Source organism: Elephas maximus, chromosome 1, assembly GCF_024166365.1.
Source record: "Elephas maximus indicus isolate mEleMax1 chromosome 1, mEleMax1 primary haplotype, whole genome shotgun sequence".
NCBI lineage: Eukaryota > Metazoa > Chordata > Mammalia > Proboscidea > Elephantidae > Elephas > Elephas maximus.
In genome coordinates this window covers 180,608,904-180,621,810 of record NC_064819.1, presented here as the reverse complement: position 1 = coordinate 180,621,810, position 12,907 = coordinate 180,608,904, and the positions used below count along the sequence as shown (strand labels likewise).

The 12,907-nt window shown below is 36.9% G+C and overlaps 1 protein-coding gene across 5 annotated transcripts in view; it reads left to right on the top strand.

The window, feature by feature from the left end:
* HS3ST5 (heparan sulfate-glucosamine 3-sulfotransferase 5) overlaps positions 1–12,907 on the top strand; it is a 361,222-nt gene that overhangs the window by 51,604 nt on the left and 296,711 nt on the right. The window lies entirely within an intron of this gene.

Genomic DNA, 12,907 nt, shown 5'->3' with positions numbered 1-12,907 from the left:
ACCTTTGCATTGATGGTACAAAAACTAGTGGTAAAACTGTTGATGCCTTAGCACAAATCCAGGCAGTGGCACCAGATGGATTGTATTCTTCACTGCCACGCACTCACGTTAGAGAAGGAGGGACTAGAAGGAGGTAGAGGAGGAAAAAAAAAAAAAAAAAAAGAGGGCAGTCTTAATTAAGAACGTCCTTGATGAAGCGGTAGAAATTATTAATTAAATCTCAATCCTTGAGTGCAGTCTTTTTAATAATCTGTGTGAGAAAATGGAAAGTACACATAGCACAGTTCTACTGCATATCAAAGTACAAGGGTTGTCATGATGGAAAAACACATGTGAATTGCTTGAGTTGTGAGCTAAACTAGCCACTTTTTCATGGACCACTTTGTCCATTTGACTTGAAAGAATGAATGACAGAAAAAAACCACTGTTCTTCATACCTGGGTATTTCATATACATTTTCTCAAAGACAAATGAAGTGAGGCTGTCACTTCAAGGAAAAAAACTGAAAATATGTGGTGCCAGTGATAAAATTTGAGCTTCCAAGCAAAAGTACATTACGGTTAGTTGAACAGTTTCTCAGAATGTAAAGACTTTTCTGAGATGGGTGGTGATAGTAATGGATGTCATTTTTTGATACTTAAATGTGTTAACATTTGGAAGATTGCAGAACTCAGTGCGTTATTTTCCAGATGACCAGTTCATGATGTTAAAAATCATGTATCATGAAATATCCATTCAGAATACAAGATAGACCAGTGGATTTTAGTGTAAGAGTATAAAAGTTCATTGATATGGTTTCAGATTCCACATTGCACTAACATTTAAGAAACTACTACTTGTCAAATTTTGGTGTAGTATCAAAGAAAAGTACTCATAGTTAACTGGAAAGGCTATTAAGGTACTCCTGTCTTTTCCAGCTGCATGTTTGAGGCCCAATTTTCTTTATATATATCTACCAAAACAACATATTGCAATAGATTGAATGCATAAGCGTTCATGAGAATCCAACTGTTTTATTTTAAGCCAGACATTAAAGAGATTTGCAAAAATGTAAAAAAGTGCATTTCTTCTTACAATTTTTTTTTTCATTTTGACAATATTTTCTAAATAAAAAATGCTGTTTTAACACATAATGGGCTTTTTAATGAATAATTTTTTAAAAAGGTACCAGTTTTAATTTCCAATATGGTATGTAATGAAAGATAATAGCCTACATAAACAAAAGATTCTGAGAACAAAAATTTTGAAAATTGCTGATACAAACTATTAGACTAGTATGGGGAAACCTATTCAAATCTAAAATAAAGTTTAAATGGTACTTATTTAGCCACTAGAGGGAGCTTTTATTTTATATAAATGTATAGTACGCCAGCATTAAGAATTTACATGAAAAATAAATGGTGAATTCTAGAATTACAACACTTAATATATACAACACAAAAGCTTGTGAGAAACTCCACCTTTTTGTGCTTTATTGCTACAATAGTCCTTTAAACAAATTGGGTTTTTTTTTTCTTCAGCCATAATTTTCTTTGTGTCTAGTATGCTTTGGAAAATTATGTTTACATTAAAGGAGATGTTTAAGAGAATTTCATTAATTCTTAATATATGATACCATGTGGAAAGAAGTCATTATTTTTTCCTGCTTTTTAACTGCATCCTTATAAATAGCAGGGGTTGATGTGGTTCTTTCTTCTGTCTGACCTTTGGATAATTGCTAATTGAGTGGAGGTCAGTCACAAATACTTCTGACATCTTGTATTTCTCCCAGAGACATTTGTATCAGTTACAGGGAAATGACTGTGCATATGGAAGCAATGACTAAGTCCTGAATGATTTATTTCTTCTCTGAGATTCACATAGAATCACACTGTTACTGCAGCCAGTCATTCCTGCAGTTTTATGAACTCTCTTCCAGTGACATCGATTTTTTGTACTAAAATTTATTATCTATCTTGCTGAAGCCTTAGTATGGAGAACCACGCCCTAATTCTTAAGAGATGGGTACAGCGTCAGTAGTTAGAGCTGCTGGATTACTGTTGTAGATGTTTTATAAATAATTGCATACATTATTGTCTGTATTTCATAAATAATATTAAGCAATTATTGTTTTGGTAAAACTAAAGCTAAGTACATCCAAATTAGCAGCTATGTTGTCCAAATTCTTTAAGGTGTTTATCCTCCTGATAAGATGTAATATACTAAAGACTAACCTAAAACCGGTTGCCATCAAGCCGATGCCGACTCATAGCAACCCTATAGGACAGAGTCGACTTGCCCTGTAGGATTTCCATGGAACACCTGGTGGGTTTCAACTGCCAGCCTTTTGGTTAGCAGCCATAGCACTTAATCACTACACCACCAGGGTTTCCTACTAAGGACTAAGGGGAGGAAATTCCTGTAAGAAAAAGAATTTTCCTTGAGTGTTATCTTTTCCTTGAAGAGCTGCTTCTGTGTCCTCTTAACCCAGTGACTTAGAGAATCAGATGAAAGCCATAGTCCTTCAGCCCACAAAATTATACAAACTCAATATGCTAAATTTTGCGTAGAGTTGTGTATGTCCTTGAACCCACTGAAGTCCATAAGGGTCTCAGGTTAAAATTCTTGTTTTGAATTGGTGGAAAAGCCAGTGAAGATAGATATTTGTAGTTGAATGTTGTGCGTGCATGTACGCATGTGTACGTATTTTGGATAAGTATCTGGGAGTAACATGCATTACTTGTCTTATTTATGTTGCAATCACTAAAAATATCCTTGGGTATTCTGAAATACTTGTAGTAAATGCTCCAAAATCGATTTCTATTTAAAAAAACTTAAAAAGATTAGAATCGAAAGCTTTGGTAGAATTAAGTCCAGACTTGATGAAACCTGGTAACTCCCCAATTCAGAAAGTCCGTTCAACTTGCCAGGTTTTTTCATGGTTTTAAGAAGGGTAATGTATTTAGAAAGGTGGTATTAAGTCAATGTTGGTTTAAACAAATTAAACTTTCTTTAATGATTTAGAGCACCGATTTCCAGGAGCCAAATCAGTCTTACGAATTCATCAGGGATAACTACAAGGGTTTAAGTTATATAAAACAAATTAAGAGCATTTTAATGCAGGCACACCCAACTCAGAACAGTAACATTAAAGCTGTTAGTCCATATTCAGTTTATAACATCGCCACTCTTAATTTTGAAAGGATAAGTATAATATATTTAAACCTTAAATAATGAATACAGAAAATGATTACATAAGAGATAAAGAATTGAAAGACGGTAGATGTCCCTGGAGGATCCTATAGGAATGAAGAAGGTGAGAGAGAAGAGTGAAAAGACAAACATTTGTTCAGTAATTCCTGGCAAGTGTTGATAGTTGAGGAAACCCTGGTGGTGTAGCGGTTAAGAGCTACGGATGCTAACCAAAAGGTCGGCAGTTCAAATCCACCAGGCCCTCCTTGGAAACTCTATGGGGCAGTTCTACTCTATCCTATAGGGTCGCTATGAGTCAACATTGACTCAGAGGCAAAGGGCTTGGGTTTTTTTTTGTTTGATAGTTGAAGCTTTCCCAGAAAAGGAAATATATATTTTTTTCTTTGAAGATAAAAACTATGCCCAAAACATTGCTTAAATTCTACAAGGTATTTCCACTATTCCACATTGATTTCTAGATGCCTTAATTTCTTTTAACCTCACATCTATATATCTGAATTTTTGTTATAGGTTTTACTTAAATTGTAGGTTATTGATAGTTTAATTTTGCTTATGTGCTTGGATATAGCCATGGCAAAGAAATAAAACTAGGTAAACTCACACACTTGATATCAGCTACGTGGAAACCTGAGCTGAATTCATACAAGAAAACTGAATGGACTCCTAGACTGATATACCTGATAACAGCTCCAGCCACCTGGAGACAGGATACCAGAACTCCAAAGGCAAAAATAATCAAGCTAGCTCACTCAAGCAACCCATATGTGTATACCAAAACAAAACAAAGCAAGCAGCTACGACACAGTAAGCAAGCATAAACTAATACAGTAACTTATCGGTGGCTCGGAGACAACAGTCAATATCAAGTCACATAAAGAAACAGGCCATGATCACCTCAACAGGCTCTCAAAACAAAGAATCCAGGGATCTTTTAGATGAAAGTGCATTTCTGGAATTACCAGATGCAGAATACAAAAGTTTAATATACAGAAACCTTCAAGACATCAGGAAGGAAATGAGGCAATGTGCAGAAAAAGCCAAGGAACGCACAGATGAAGGAACCAAAGAACTCAGAAAGATCATTCAGGGACATAATGAAAAGTTTAATAAGCTGGAAAAATCCATAGACAGACAGCAATCAGAATTTCAGAAGATTAACAATAAAATTACAGAATTAGATAACTCAGTAGAAAGTCAGAGGAGCAGAATTGAGCAAGTAGAAGCTAGAATTTCTGAACTCAAAGATAAATCACTTGGCACTAATACATTTGAAGAAAAATCAGATAAAAGAATTTTTTAAAAAAATGAAGAAACTTTAAGAATCATGTGGGACTCTATCAAGAGAAATAACCTACGAGTGATTGGAGTATCAGAACAGGGAGGGATAACAGAAAATACAGAGAAAATTGTTGAGGATTTATTGGCAGAAAACTTCCCTGATATTGTGAAAGATGAGAAGATATCTATCCAAGATGCTCATCGAACTCCACATAAGGTAGATCTTAAAAGAAAGTCACCAAGACATATTATAATCAAGCCTGCCAAAACCAAAGATAAGGAGACAATTATAAGAGCAACGAGGGATAAAAGAAAAGTCACCTACAAGGGAGAGCTAATAAGAATTAGCTCGGACTACTCGGCAGAAACCAAGCAGGCAAGAAGGCAATGGGATGACGTATTTAAAAAATTGAAGGAAAAAAATTGCCTGCCAAGAATCATATATCCATCAAAACTGTCTCTTAAATATGAAGGTGAAATTAAGACATTTCCAGATAAACACAAGTTGAGGGAATTCGTAAAAACCAAACCAAAAGTACAGGGAATACTATAGGGAGTTCTTTGGTTAGAAAATCAATAACATCAGGTGTTGACCCAAGACTAGAACACTGGGCAGAGCAACCAGAAGTCAACCTAGACAGGGAAATCCAAAAAAAAAAAAAAGCCCAACACAGGGTAACAGCAATGTTTATATATAAAAGAAGACAACATTAAAACAATATAGAGGGACTAAGAAATGTAATCATACACCTTCCATATGGAGAGGAAGATACGGTGATACAAAGAAATAAAAGTTAGCTTTAAATTTAGAAAAATAAGGGTAAATGATAAGGTAACCACAAAGGAGACAAACTATCCTACTCATCAAAATAAAATACAAGGGAAAAATACAGACTCAGCAGAAACAAAATCAACAACAACAAATATTAGGAAAGGACAATATATAAAGAAAATCTAAGCACATAAAGTCAAGTGGGAAAAAGAAGCTGTCAACACACAAAAAAAGACATCAAAATGATAGCACTAAATTCATACCTATCCATAATTACCCTGAATGTAAATGGACTAAATGCACCAATAAAGAGACAGAGTGGCAGAATGGATTAAAAAACAAGATCCATCTATATGCTGCCTACAAGAGACACACCTTAGACTTAGAGACACAAATAAACTAAAACTCAAAGGATGGAAAAAAAATATATCAAGAAAACAACAATCAAAAAAGAGCAGGAATGGCAATATTAATTTCTGAAAAAATGGACTTTAAAGTTAAATCCATCAGAAAGGATAAGGAAGGACACTATAATGATTAAAGGGACAATATACCAAGAAGATATAACCATATTAAATATTTATGCACCCAATGACAGGGCTGCAAGATAACATAAAACAAACTCTATCAGTATTGAAAAGTGAGATAGACAGCTCCACAATAGTAGTAGGAGGCTTCAACACACCACTTTCAGTGAAGGACAGGACATCCAGAAAGAAGCTGAATAAAGACATGGAAGATCTAAATGCCACAATCAACCAACTTGACCTTGTAGACATATACAGAACACTCCACCCAACAGCAACCAACTATACTTTCTTTTCTAGTGCACATGGAACATTCTCTAGAATAGACCACATATTAGGTCCTAAAGCAAGCCTTAGCAGAATCCAAAACATTGAAATATTACAAAGCATCTTCTCTGACCATAAGGCCATAAAAGTGGAAATCAATAACAGGAAAAGCAGGGAAAAGAAATCAAACACTTGGAAACTGAACAATACCCTGCTCAAAAAAGACTGGATTATAGAAGACATTAAGGATGGAATAAAGAAATTCATAGAATCCAATGAGAATGAAAACACTTCTTATCAGAACCTTTGGGACACAGCAAAAGCGGTGCTCAGAGGCTAATTTATATCAATAAGTACACATATCCAAAAAGAAGAAAGGGCCAAAATCAAAGAACTATCCGTACAACTTGACCAAATAGAAAGAGAGCAACAAAAGAAACCCACAGGCACCAGAAGAAAACAAATAATAAAAATTAGAGCTGAACTAAATGAAATAGAAAACAGAAAAACAATTGAAAGGATTAACAAAACCAGAAGCTGGTTTTTTGAAAAACTCAACAAAATTGATAAACCAGTGGCCAAAATGACAAAAGAAAAACAGGAGAGGAAGCCAATAACCCAAATAAGAAATGAGATGGGCGATATTACAACAGACCCAACTGAAATTAAAAGAATCATATCAGATTACTACGAAAAATTGTACTCTAACAAATTTGCAAACCTAGAAGAAATGGATGAATTCCTAGAAACACACTACCTATCTAAACTAACACAAACAGAGGTAGAATTAAATAGACCCATAACAAAAGAAGAGATTGAAAAGGTAATCAAAAAACTCCCAACAAAAAACAGCCCTGGTCCGGAGGGCTTCACTGCAGAGTTCTACCAAACTTTCAGAGAAGAGTTAACACCACTACTAATCTACATAATACTGCAAAAACTCAACTGCAAAAAGACAAATAACCCAATTAAAAAATGGGCAAAAGATATGAATAGACTCTTCACTAAAGAAGACATTCAGATAGGTAACAGATATATGAGGAAATGTTCACGATCATTAGCCATTAGAGAAATGCAGATCAAAACTACAGTGAGATTTCATCTCACTCCAACAAGGCTGGCATTAATACAAAAAACACAAAATAATAAATGTTGGAGAGGCTGTGGAGAGATTGGAACACTTCTGCTCTGCTGGTGGGAATGTCAAATGGTACAACCAATTTGGAAATCGATTTGGCGCTTCCTTAAAAAGCTAGAAATAGAACTACCATACGATCCAGCAATCTCACTCCTTGGAATATATCCTAGAGAAATAAGAGCCTTTACACGAACAGATACATGCACACCCATGTTTGTTGCAGCACTGTTTACAATAGCAAAAACATGGAAGCAACCAAGGTGCCCATCAATGGATGAATGGATAAATAAATTATGGTATATTCACACAATGGAATACTACGCATCAATAAAGAACAGTGAGGAATCTGTGAAACATTTCATAACATGGAGGAACCTGGAAGACATTATACTGAGTGAAATTAGTCAGTTGCAAAAGGACAAATATTGTATGAGAGCACTATTATAAGAACTTGAGAAATAGTTTAAACTGAGAAGAAATCATTCTTTTGTGGTTACGAGAGTGGGGAGGGAGGGAGGGTGGGAGAGGGTATTCACTAATTAGATAGTAGATAAGAACTACTTTAGGTGAAGGGAAAGACAGCACACAGTACAAGGGAGTTCAGCACAGTTGGACTAAACCAAAAGTAAAGAAGTTTCCTGAATAAACTGAATGCTTTGAAGGCTAGCGTAGCAGGGGCAGCGGTCTGGGGGCCATGGTTTCAGGGGACATCTAAGTCAATTGGCATAATAAAATCTATTAAGAAAACATTCTACATCCCACTTTGAAGAGTGGCGTCTGGGGTCTTAAACGCTAGCAAACAGCCATCTAAGATGCATCAATTGGTCTCAACCCACCTGGATCAAAGGAAAATGAAGAACACCAAGGACACAAGGTGATTACGAGCCCAAGAGACAGAAAGGGCCACATGAACCAGAGACTACATCATCCTGAGACCAGAAGAACTAGATGGTGCCCGGCTACAACTGATGACTGCCCCAACAGGGAGCACAACAGAGAACCCCTGAGGGAGCAGGAGAGCAGTGGGATAAAAAAAAAAAAATGCAGACCCCAAATTCTCATAAGACCAGACTTAATGGTCTGACTGAGACTGGAATGACCCCGGTGGTCATGGCCCCCAGACCTTCTGTTGCCCCAGAACAGGAACCATTCCCAAAGCCAACTCTTCAGACATGGATTGGACTGGACAATGGGTTGGAGAGGGATGCTGGTGAGGAGTGAGCTTCTTGGATTAGGTGGACACTGGAGACTATGTTGGCATCTCCTGCCTGGAGGGGAGACGAGAGGGTGGAGGGGGTTAGAAGCTGGCGAAAAGTACACGAAAAGAGAGAGTGGAGGGAGAAAGTAGGCTGTCTCATTAGGGGGAGAGTAATTGGGAGTGTGTAGCAAGTTGTATATGGGTTTTTATGTGAGGGACTGACTTGATTTGTAAACTTTCACTTAAAGCACAATAAAAATTATTAAAAAAAAAACTAGGTAAACTCTATCATTAATAAGTTTAAGCATGACCTTTCCTTGGTACTTCACACATGCTTCCATATTCCATTGATCATGAAATAATAATTTTCTATGGCTTTCACTAGGTCTAAATTGCTTTTACCTTGATTCTACTTTTTGAGGGTCATGTTATTGAAATGAGTGTCTTTTTTGTCTCCCTCATGACCAGGCTGAGTCTAACAAATATTTTGGGGCACACAAAATGAATGCAAAGCTCTTTCAAAAGCTATAAGATAGTTTGTAGCTTCCATTTTGGCAAGAATAATTCAACATCTTCCTGGGTAACTTCAAATATTTGCAAATCTTGGAGAAGAGAACAGTAAAGAATGTGACTTTCAGCTTGGAAAGCTAATGTAGTGAGTCATCAACGATGTTGAAAGCCAACAAGATCTAATGAATACATGCTATAGTTCTGACACTGGAAATCAACTTTCATTATCCAAGAAGCCTCCCGCCCCCCCAAAAAAAGCTTCTTCCAAGCCCTTGATTGATTGCCCTTGCATTCTTCTAAACTTGGCAGGTATATTTAAGTGCTGATGATGATCAGATAGTTGCACATGGCGCGACTGTGTTGTGGTCCTGGGAGACGTGTCCTATTCTGAAGAGAAACCCCTAGAGCAGGTGAGGGCTCAGCTGTATGTTTAGCCTCTTCACGGGAGGGCTAATAAGAGCTAAGGAGAGTGTGCCTCTGAAATTGAGTTCAGGTTAAGGATCTATCCCCAGATGGAGAGTACAGGAATTCAAATATCTATCTGGGAAAGACTGTGGGGTAGAGTGTTCCGGTGCTGTTAGAATAGGAAGAATATTGTGTCTCATTTAGGATATAGGTGCCTCAAACAGACCACCAGTACATGGGATACCAAGACTGAATCTAGACCTCACTTGCAGCTGGGAATAGGGCTTCTCAAATACTGTATGCTTTGTTCAAAATTGATTCAGATTGGGTGAGCTAAAATTACATTTTTCACAGTGGATCCACAACTAAGAAACCAAGGACATCTTTTCCCCAGGACAACACTTTAACTACCTACTGCATGCTGGAATGTTCTCATTTCAGCCCCATGGTGTACTAGCTTTTATTATACCAGTTTTAGGGCATTGGGAAGATCAAGACTTCTCCCAACAATCACCTAGGGTTACATATTGATTTTCTGTCTTCATATTTTTCTCATTTACTTAGTCCTTGCTGTAAATTGCTTGTGCACAACCTTTAAAAAATAAGTTGTCTTTTCATGGAAAAATAAAAAAGATGTCAAATTGGTTCACATTTATGTATATTAGGCTCAAAATGAACTTACCAATATAGAGGTTTTTTTTTTTTTTGGCAGAACCTACTTTTGGAGTAGACTTATTATTTTTTTAAGAAAAACAGCTTTATTGGTGTATAATTCTCATAGTATAAAATTCACTCATTTATAGTGTACAGCTCATTGGTTTTTAGTATATTCACAGAGTCGCGGAAGCATCAGTACAATCTAACTTTAGAACATTTCATCACCCCAGACAGAAACCCCATACCCATTACAGTCAGTGTCTATCCTTCCCTACCAGTAAAACCAACAACGAACCCAGTCGCCACTGAGTAGATTCTGACTCATAGCGACCCTGTAGGACAGAGTAGAACTGTCCCTTAGGGTTTCCAAGGAGTGGCTGGTGAATTTGAACTGCTGACTTTTGGTTAGCAGCCAAGCTCCTAACCGCTCTGCCAGCAGGACTCTATCCTTCCCTATACCTCTTGCCTACCCTAGTCAACTACTAAAAATAACAATAATAATTTCTGTCACTATGGATTTGTCTATTCTGCATGTTTCATATAAATGGAATAATACAATATATGGTCTTTAGTGAATGGCATTTTTCACTTAGCATAATGTTTTCAGGATTTATCCATGTTGTCATATATGAAAACCTCATTCTTTTTCACTGATGAAAAATATTCTGTCATCTGGATATACCACATTTTGTTTATTCACTCATCAGTTGATAGGTATTTGGGTTGTTTCCACTTTCTCACTGTTCTGAATAATACCGTGAACATTCATGTACAAGTTTTTTTATGGACATACGTTTTCAGTTTTCTTGTGTATATGCCTAGGATTGGAATTGATGGGTCATATGCTAACTCTGTGTTTAATATTCTGTGGAATTACCAAACCGTTATTTAATGTGATTGTACCATTTACAATTCCACCAGCAATACATGAGGGTTGCAATTTTTCCACATTCTTGTCAACACTTGTTATTTTCTGCCTTTTTTATTTTAGCTGTTTAAAAAAAAAAAAAAAAAGCCCATTGCCCTTGGAGTCGATTCCAATTCATAGCAACCCTATAGGACAGAGTAAAATTGCCCCATAGGGTTTCCAGGAAGCACCTGGTGGATTCAAACTGCCAACCTTTTTGTCAGCAGCCATAGCTCTTAACCACTACGTCAGCAGAGTTTCCTTTAGCTGTTTACTGGGGGTAAAGTGGTATCTCATTTTTGTTTTTATTTATATTTTCCTAGTTCCTAATGCTGTTTAGTATCTTTTCATGTGGTTATTGGCTATTTTGTGTCTTCTCTGGAGAAATGTCTATTCAAATCCTCTGGTCATTTTTTAACTGGGTTATTTGTTATTTTGTTGTTGAGCTCTAAGAGTTCTAACTTTATATATTCTGGATGAAAGCTTCATATCAGATAAATGATTTGCATATATTTTTTTCCCAGTCTGTGGGTTGTCTTTTCACTTTCTCGTGATGTGCTTTGAAACACAGTAGTTTCTCATTTTGATGAGAACCAATTTATCTATTTTTTTCTTTTGTTGCTTATTCTTTTGTTGTCATAACGAAGAAAACATTGCTTAAAGCCAAATTACTTTTGCGTGTTAAGCCACTTTACATTTAACCCTTCATCCTTTAGACTTGCATTATTTTTCCTTTTGTTACGTGACTAGACAATCTTCACCAACAGGTAAGGACTATGTCTCTGGTGTCAGGCCATGGGGAGAGGGAACAATATTCAAGAGGTGCATTTTTCAGTGATGACTTACCTCGTAACAGTCACTCGTTCTGCTCTTGTGAAGGAGCAGGTAAAAGCACAAAACCTGCATTTCCTTCCTTTATTTAGAAATTGTATTAAGGTAGAATATATTTCTAGTTATTCGAGATAGATTTTAACTAATGCCTAATTCCTTGAGTGTCCGAAGAGTGCATTATCACTAGAAAATATGATCCTATCTCCTCCCAAATTAAGTTGTCAGACAGAGTTATTGGGTAGAGAAGAAGTGTGTATACCATGAGTCACACTCTTAGGTTGAATCGTGACTCCACCACTTATCATAAGCTGTATGACTTTGGGCAAGCTATGGCACTTCTTTGTGTTAGAATTCTCATCTATAAAACAGGGATAACAGTACCACCTACCTCACAGAGTTGTTGTGAGAACTGATAAATCTGTTGTTGTCACGTTGCTTCTGATTCATAGCCATCTTATAATATAGGACAGAGTAAAACTGCCAAATAGGGTTTCCAAGAATGTGATCTTTCCAGAAGCAGACTGCCACATATCTCTCTCAGAGAGCGGTTGCTGGGTTCAAACTACTGACCTTTTGGTTAGTAGCTGAGCTCTCAATCACTGCAGCACCAGGGCTCCTTCTAGATAAGATGTTGCTGTTGTTGTTAGGCGCTGTCAAGTCTGTTCTGGCTCATAGCGACCCTATGCATAACAGAACGAAACACTGCCTGGTCCTGCGCCATCCTGACAATCATTGTTATGCTTGAGCCCATTGTTGCAGCCACTGTGTCAGTCCACCTCATTGAGGGTCTTCCTCTTTTCCACTGACCCTGTACTTTACCAAGCATGATGTCCTTTTCCAGGGACTGATCTCTCCTGATAACATATCCAAAATATGTGAGATGTAGTCTTGCTATCCTTGTTTCTAAGGAGCATTCTGGTTGTACGTCTTCCAGCACAGATTTGTTCGTTCTTTTGGCAGCCCATAGTATATTCGATATTCTTCTCCAACACCACAATTCAAAGGTGTCAATTCTTCTTTGGTCTTCCTTATTCATTGTCCAGCTTTCACATGCATATGATGCTACTGAAAATACCATGGCTTGAGCCAAGCACAACTTAGTTTTCAAGGTGACATCTTTACTTTTCAATACTTTGAAGAGGTCTTTTGCAGCAGATTTGCCCAATAAATTGTGTCGTTTGATTTCTTGACTGCTGCTTCCATGGGTGTTGATTGTGGATCCGAG